The sequence below is a fragment of the Telopea speciosissima genome, chromosome 10, assembly GCF_018873765.1.
Source record: "Telopea speciosissima isolate NSW1024214 ecotype Mountain lineage chromosome 10, Tspe_v1, whole genome shotgun sequence".
NCBI lineage: Eukaryota > Viridiplantae > Streptophyta > Magnoliopsida > Proteales > Proteaceae > Telopea > Telopea speciosissima.
This window is the reverse complement of record NC_057925.1, coordinates 30,991,046-31,000,423: the sequence shown is the minus strand read 5'-3', so window position 1 is coordinate 31,000,423 and position 9,378 is coordinate 30,991,046.

Genomic DNA, 9,378 nt, shown 5'->3' with positions numbered 1-9,378 from the left:
GCAGGACTCCCAACAGGAGCGGATCGAGGACTCCCGAATGGGAGCAGATCGAAGGACTCCCAACAGGAGTGGATTGATGACACCTAAACGGGAGTGGATCGAAGGACTCCCACAGGAGCGGATCGATGACACCCAAAAGCGAGCGGATCGAAGGACTCCCAATGGGAGCAGATCAAAGATGGGTGCTGACCAAGCATGGGCGAGGACCGCGGATGAGAGCCTACTGAGCACTGGGCAAGGACGCTGAATGGATGGCCCACAGGTCATGAGTGGCGTTAACCAAGGGATGGGCACTGGCGTGTGTCGATCGAGCACTAGGCAAAACATGGGTCAAGGCAAGCTAAACACAGATCGAGGACAAGCACAAGAGGCATAAGGGCAAGAAGGCAAGAAAGAAACCACACACTATCCCTTGCCACCAAAAGGCAAACACTTGGGGGGCACCTAAAGACAAAGGCAAATGCCAAATGCATGTAAGAAAAAATAAATAAATAAATAAAGGAAGAGAAGGATCGTGGCCAAAGATCAAATCAAATCAAATCAAAAAATAAGTAAATGCTATAGCCCAAGATCGTAGGCGACAACCCATGGCTGAGGTTTGAGGTCCGAGGTTCGAGGTTAGAAGTACGGGGAGTTTGAGATGGTTCAAGTTCCAAGGATCGGGAATGCTACTGCAGATGCACTGTCTAGGCTAGCCAACGATGAACTCAAGAACCTAGCCAGTGCAGTGTATGTGAAAATATTGCATGAACCGGTATACCAGGAGAAGTTGGTCAATGAGATCAAGGAAGGGCCTAGCTGGATGGACCCTATACTTGACTACCTACAGAACAACATCTTACCAGAAGACAAGGTCGAAGCAAGGAAGATAAGGGTGAGAGATGCAAAGTACATCGTCTTGGATGGAGTGCTATACAAGAGGGGGGCCACAGCACCACTACTTCAGTGCTTAGGACCCAAGGGAGCACAGTATGCCCTGACAGAGGTACATGAAGGGATCTGCGGAAGCCACATGGGAGGAAGAGCCTTAGCATACAAAATCCTCCGACAGGGACTCTGTTGGCTAAGAATACAAGAGGAAGCCATCCAATATGTCAAAGCCTGCGAGCAATGTCAATTGTTCACCCTAGTACCCCATCTACCTGCCACCAAGCTGACATCAATCCTCAACCTCATACCCTTTGCCATATGGGGGTGAACATCTTGGGGGACTTCACGACAGTGTCAGGCAACCGCAAGTACCTGGTGGTTGGACAAGTGTGTGTCCATCAAACCCGACTCTGTCCGGTTAACCTTTGTATTGAACATTTATACATTTTAGTTTAATATTGTCACATGTGATATAAACTTTTTGAGCATTATATGTCTATAAGTTATACTTTAAATGGTAGTCATGACTAGGGTTTGGGCTGGGCACCCTTATCATATGGTCGTCGCATTGGGTATGCCTAGACATATGATGTCAAGGTACGAATGCGAGTGCTCACATGTTTGATGTGTGCATTGGTGAAGAATCTACTTTGTCGATTCCCTCATGTATTACTGTCAGATTTAGGAAGGGATAGACATGTGTCACCGACACCCTGTACCTGAGGGAACCCTGTCACTGCAAAGTGTGATTGCATTCTTTGGTTCATCAATGACTGAGACTCAAGCGAGTCAAAGCCGATGTTCTGGGAATGCGTGAACACTTTGTGAGTGAAGGAGTTATCCAACACGATCACCACTGCCTGATTGGGGAACACCAAGATAGAGATTGTTTGTGCATGGTCGGATCAGAATCTGGATCCAATGCCGTTTTGGAAATGGTTTTGCAAAAATCTATTTTATATAAAATGATACATTATTTATAATTATTTGAACAAAGTATTTTATCGAGTTTTGCGAGACCCGATCAGATGCACAGACGCTCTTATATGGACATGTACTATGGATTGGGGTTTGGCAGTACATGTGTACATGCCCTAGATTCCATAATGATGATGTTGATTAGTGGGGGGTTGTATATGATAAATTGTTATCATATAGGGAGTTATTAGGAATTTGCTAATTTAATTGACTCTTTATTTAATTAATGGATTTGGTGCTAATTATAATTATCCATTAATAATTAAATAAAGAATCTAATTAATACTTTCCCTATTAGATTCTGCTTCTTCACCTGTGTAGCACTTTGAGTTTAAACAAAATTGCCAAACTGAGAGAGAGAGAGTCAGACTCTCACTAGGGCTCTATTAAATCTATCTAGGATTTAATTAAACCCTATTATTATAAATAGGGGACCAACACGCAGGAGGGAGGGGAAGCTCTCCACGTTCTTGAGCAGACACAAGCTCTCCTGCGTTTTTGGTTTCTCTCTGTCCCTCTTGTGATCTCTCTTCTTCTTCTTGCTTCTCTCACCTGTGTTTGAGAGCTAAGGTTTGTGAAACCCTAGATCTGTGCTGAGGAGTTTGAGGACATCTGGGATTGGCGTGTAGAACCTTGGTAGCACCATTGGAGGTTCAGATCTGTTTGCTTAGAGCGCTCATTGGACGAAGAACCACTGTCTATTGGAGGAGCAACACTTAAGGCTCACCAGGTTAGCAGTTTTTTATTAATTCCTTCAGTTTATTGATTATTAATATTTATGGGATGCGAAAGAAACTCGAATCGATTAATTTCTGCTGCGCATTCGAGTATGGGATGGATCCCTCTTGCCATGTGATGGACTAGAGATGAATTTCTCCGTCCCTATTGCGATAATTAATTTTATGGGACGCAATAGGGAAGCAGAAACCCTAATAGAGATGCATCAGGGTCCCCATGGGCGACCATGGGAAACCCTAAAATTTAATGGGGCACCCATGGGACACTATGGGATAACCCAGGGCGTGTAAAACCCTAATTTTTCTGTATATTGGTTTCCTTAGGGAACCATGGTTTGATCCTTGGACCATTGTTTGACCAACAGTGTGGTATCAGAGCCACATTTTCCACCCATGAATATTGAATAATTAATAGTTTAATATGATTATCATGAGTGGGATGCAAGTTGGCACATGGGTGGTTAGAATATGATTGTTGTAACAACCATCCCATGTGCACATGGGTAGTTACAAAGTTGTTAGTGTAACAACCTACCCATGTGATGATGGATTTGGTTTGTTTTATTATTCCAATTATTGAAGCATATATCCAATTAAGGAATGATTATTAATTTAAATTTTTTAATCATGATTTATATGTGGAGGGGGAGCGCACACTGCCAAGCCTCTGCGCACGCTCTCTCCCTATTGCCTGCCTATGTACGCATTCCCTTTACGGGCTGCTTGTGGGCTGCAGCCTACAGGTTGCTGTCCGTAGGCAGTAAGCCTACGGGAAGTAGGCCTACGGGCTTGGCCATGGGCTGCTGCCCGTGGGCCTTGGGCTTGCGGTCTGCGCAGGGAGTGCCTGCAGCCTGCGCATGTGGGCTGTATGCACCCCCTTTTTTGGAGGATGAAGATGGGTGAAGGGATTCCCCCCTTTACCCACTTGTAATTAAAATTGTGATTTTAATTTTATGGGCTTGGATACATGTTATCCCATGTGATGTGGTGGTTCAATAATTGATGGAATCCATGTTATAATTTTTGTTTACTTGCTTTAATGCTCATGCATGAAATTATATTACGATGTGATTATGGGAATGGCATTCTAATAAATGGATGGATTGTTTATGTATGTGATGCATGGGGTTAAGGGTGGATGTGATGCTTCTCTCTCTTTCTCTCTCTCCCCCCACCTTTTTTATAAACAAATGTACTCCACCCCATGGGCAGCCCAAATGGTGGGTTGGTTTCTCCATGCGGGGTTTCTTTATTATTATGGAAAGGCAAGTGTATAGAATTTTTCCTAGGTTTCCATTGTAATTTTAGAGGAGTTAGGACTCCTAGGGCATGTAGATGGTGATCCACATGTGGCGCTCAAAGCTTATGAAGATGCAAATCACCTACTTTGAAGACGTGATCTGGTGGAGGAGATGATCGAGGCGTGGCATCCATGGCATGATAAATGCATCAAAAGTTATTAGTTTTATTTTTATTGGGAGGGTTCTTTAATTGCTTCTGATAAAAATGCCGTTATCCCATAATCACTTTTAATTAATGTTGATTAATTGTTATTTTATTCCATCCATGATATGTATGTGAGAGTTGCTTAATCCCTCTTTAATCATAATACATGTATGATATGGACTAGTCTTAATCGGTAGACATGTCCATGGCCTCCTATTGAAGATAAATGTAAAGATTGTGTGATATGCCCCGCATACGCCGACAGGACATTGCCAAGACCACTGTCAGATTTATCTATATTTACCTCTATCGAGATACGTTAGGGTATGGATAATGAGAGGGCACTGCGACAGTGGGCCATCTTTCATTATTCCATGATTCTAACTAATGCTATAGGTAAGTACATGACTTGGGTGTGTCTCAGCCGACAGGATCTGGACATGGCACCCAGGTGGCCAAAAATATTGGAAGCCCATGAAGCAGACAGCTTAGTCCACACTACCACGGTGTGTATAATGACTCCCGACAAGGTAAGTTATGCATGCAAGGGTTGTAGGTATCCAATTCATCTTTTGGGCTATGAGGGAAACCCAAATCATGAAAGACCATTGATGTGTGTGCGCTCAATTTATTAATTTCAATGGTCATTAATTTGCATGTGGTAATTTACTTGTGCATGTGTAGATAATTATACAATGGTTGCCGTTAATTCCAACCTTTTGCCACTCATTAGTGAATACAAATTTAATGGTATAAACTATGTCGATTGGTACCGGAGCATTAAGTTGCTCCTGACTGCTGAAGGATGAACAAGTTCCTCCTCAATCCGACCCGAACGATTTTGAGGCAAATGAAGAGATGCAGGAGTTCCTCATGAGGGATTCCAAGGCATCACTCTATATTCTAGGATCATTGGAAAAGTCAGTTGTAGACTCAGTTAAGGATATACGCACTGCTAGGGGTAAAATGGATAAGCTTGCTGAATTGTTCAACAGACAGTTAACACATGCACATTCTGATGTGGTGAGTTAAATCCATAACTCCAAGATGTCCCAGGGGACTCCAGTGATGGATCATGTAATAAAAATGATCAATCTGTTTAAAAAATTGGAATCCATGGGGACTGATTTCAGCCTGTGATACAAGACTGATGTGATCTTAGCATCACTCACTTCTGCCTACGTACCTTTTAGGATGTCCTACAAGATGTCCAAGAAGGAGATGGAGCTCACCGAGCTTGCTAATGCACTAGTAGAGGCTGAAGCATTCTTGAAAAAGGATAAGGCTGAGGTCAATGCAACTGAGGCAAAGCCTTCTTTAAACTGGAAGAAGAAGAAAAAGGGAAGTAAGGGTAAGACCCTGAAAGCCAAGGGTGGGAAGTCTGGCAATAAAGGCAAAGGCAAGTGCTTCTATTACAAGAAGGAGGGTCACTGGAAAAGAAACTATCGTGCTTACCTGGAAACTTTGAAAGATAAGAAACCAGATGAAACAGAGGCTATTAAAGAAGGTACATGTGATGTTCACGTTCTTTATAAGTCTAATTTGTCTTTTGAACTGACCAATTCTTAGTTGGTGGATAGTGGATCCACTGTTCATATTTGCAATGATTTGCAGGGGTTCAAGGAGACAAGGAACCTGGAAAGAAATGAGATGCGTCTTTGGATGGGCACTGGAGCTGAGACCATGGCAATGGCTGTGGGAACTTTTATTTTGAAATTTAGTTATGCTAGTTTAGTTTTAAAGGATTGCTATTATGTATCCTCTTTCAAGAGGAAGATAATTTCAGTTTCAAAACTTATTTTAGACGGATATAGTTTTTCCTTTAATTCTAAGTTAATTATTCGTTTTAATAATTCCTTTGTGGCATCCAGATATATGCAAAGTGGTTTGTATTTCCTAGATTGCCCTGTTAGAACGAATGTAGTTTCAAATGTTGATTTAAAACGGAAAGCAGCTCCAGTGAACTCAGCATACCTGTGACATCTAAGATTAGGTCACATCAATGTGGACCGAATCAGTAGATTAGTGAGGGATGGATCCTTAGAGAGTATGAGGGTGGAACCATTCCCCACATGTGAGTCATGCCTTCAGGGCAAAATGACCAAGAAACCCTTTAACAATAAAGGTGCTAGAGCCACAGATCTGTTAAAGTTGATACATACTGACATGTGTGGACCCATAAACATACAAGCAAGATATGGGTATGAGTACTTTATCACATTTACCAATGATTACTCAAGATATGGTTACATATACTTGATGCGTAGGAAATCGAAAGCCTTTGATAAATTCAAAGAATTCCAAGCCGAGGTCGAAAGATAGCTTGATAAACGCGTCAAGTCCTTACGATCAGATTGTGGAGGGGAGTATCTATCAGATGATTTTAAAGATCATCTCATATCCCAAGGGATAGTTAGTCAACTAACTAATCTAGGCGCACCACAACAAAATGGTGTATCCGAACGATGCAATCGGACCCTATTGGATATGGTCCGAACGATGCTCACTTATAGTGAGCTACCTCTTTCTTTCTGGGGGTACGCTTTAGAGACGACGATATATATCTTGAATAGGGTTCCATCTAAGTCTGTAGCCAAGACACTCTTTGAGTTGTGGAAAGGGAAAAAGCCCAGTATTCAAAACCTTAGGGTATGGGGTTGCATAGCACATGTGCAAAAGCAACAGATCGATAAGCTGGAATCCAAGACTTCCATATGCTATTTCTTAGGCTACCCCAAAGGCACGATAGGCTATTATTTCTATAACCCGGTTGACCAAAAGGTCATTGTAAGCAAACACGTCACATTTTTGGAGGAAGAAATGATGACCCAGAGGTCCGAACCAATAGTCATTAAGGAGCTATCAGATGGCTCAGAAACGTTACTTCCTGAAGTGAGACCAATTGACATACCTACTGAAATACCAACACCTGAAGAACCTCGATGCAGTGGGAGGACTATTAGACCACCCACCAGGCTTACTCTTCTAATCGAAGAGGAAACAGTGGAAGAGTTCCACATGGTATCGGTTGAATTGGATGATGATCCGATGACATACTCTGAGGCTCTAAAGGATGTTGATGCCACTAGGTGGCTAGAAGCAATGAGCTCTGAAATCAATTCGATGCATTTCAACAAGGTCTGGACTCTAGTCGATCCACCACTTGGCGTCAAGCCAATTGGATGTAAGTGGATCTTCAAGAGGAAGAAGGGCACAGATGGAAAGGTCGACAGATTCAAAGTGAGACTGGTGGCAAAGGGTTATACCCAGAAAGAGGGTATAGACTATGAGGAAACCTTTTCACCAGTAGCGATGATGAAATCCATCAGGATTTTATTGGCTATAGCCGCACACTTTGATTATGAGATCTGGCAAATGGATGTGTAGACTGCATTTCTAAATGGGTTCCTTCAAGAGAAAATCTACGTGTCACAGCCAGAGGGGTTCTCTTCCTTGGAGGAAGAAAGAAAGGTGTGCAAATTGCAGAGGTCCATTTATGGACTGAAGCAGGCTTCTAGAAGCTAAAACATCAGGTTTGATCAATTAATCAAATCATTTGGTTTTGATCAAAACATGGATGAACCATGCGTTTACAAGAAGATCAATGGGAGGGCAGTATGTTTTCTTATTTTATACGTAGATGACATATTGCTAATAGGTAACGATGTAGGATTTCTTTCATCAGTAAAACAGTGGTTATCCATAACGTTTTCGATGAAAGACCCTGGTGAAGCTAGTTATATCTTTGGGGTTAAACTCGTAAGAGATCGCTAGAAAAGGATGCTAGGCTTGTGACAGGCTACCTATATAGACAAAGTCCTGGCCAGATTTAGTATGGATAACTCCAAGAGGGGAAGTGTTCCCTTTAGACATGGAGTTAGTCTTTTTAGATCTCAATGTCCTCAGTCTCAGACAGACATTGAAGAGATGAAGAGCATTCCCTATGCCTCAGTAGTAGGGAGTCTTATGTACGCTATGTTGTGTACGAGGCTGGACATTTGCTATGCATTAGGTATGGTAAGTCGTTATCAATCTAACCCTGGATGCGAGCATTGGAGCGCTGTCAAGAATTTCCTCAAGTACTTGAGAAGGACTAAGGAATATTTCTTGGATTTTGGATCTGATCAGTTGTCAGTATTGGGATACACAGATTCGGATTTTCAAACTGACAAGGATGACAGAAAATCCACGTCCGGGATGGTATATCTAATGGGTGGAGGTGCCATTGTGTGGTGGAGTGCGAAACAAAAGTTTACAGTCGATTCTACTGTCGAAGCAGAATACCTTGTAGCTTGTGATGCAGCAAAAGAAGGTGTTTGGCTGAGGAAATTCCAAACAGATTTGGAGGTAGTCCCTGATCTTGTCAAGGTCCCTATTCCCCTGTTATGTGACAACAGAGGGGCTATTGCACAAGCTAAGGAGCCTAGGGCTCATCAGAGGAACAAGCACGTGCAGTGGAAGTATCACCTCATCAGAGAGATTATCCAGCAGGGTGACGTGAGTATCTCCAAAGTGGACACAACTGAAAATGTGTCTGATGCCATGACAAAGGGTTTGTCACCAAGTGGGTTTGAGAAACACATGGAGGGCATGGGTTTAAAATGGATGGGGAATTGGCTTTGATGTACAAGTGGGAGATTGTTGGACAAGTGTGTGTCCATCAAACCCAGTCCGATTCAACCCGGTTCTCCTTTGTATTGAACATTTATACATTTTAGTTTAATATTGTCACATGCGATATAAAATTTTTGAGCATTATATGTCCGTAAGTTATACTTTAAATGGTAGTCATGACTAGGGTTTCGGCTGGGCACCCTTATCTTATGGTCGTCGCATTGGGTATGCCTAGACATGTGATGTCAGGGTACGAATGCGAGTGCTCACATGTTTGATGTGTGCATTGGCGAAGAATCTACTTTGTCGATTCGCTCATGTATTACTGCCAGATGTAAGAAGGAATAGACATGTGTCACCGACACCCTGTACCTGAGGGAACCCTGTCACTGCAAAGTGTGATCGCATTCTTTGGTTCATCAATGACTGAGACTCAAGCGAGTCAAAGCCGGTGTTCTGGGAATGCGTGAACACTTTGTGAGTGATGAAGTTATCCAACACGGTCACCACTGTCCGATTGTGGAACACCAATATAGAGACTGTCTGTGCATGGTCGGATCAGAATGTGGATCCAGTGCCGTTTTGGAAATGGTTTTGCAAAAATCTATTTTACATAAAATGATACATTATTTATAATTATTTGAACAAAGTATTTTATCGAGTTTTACGGGACCCGATCAGATGCACAGACGCTCTTAGATGGACATGTACTATGGATTGGGGCTTGGCAGTA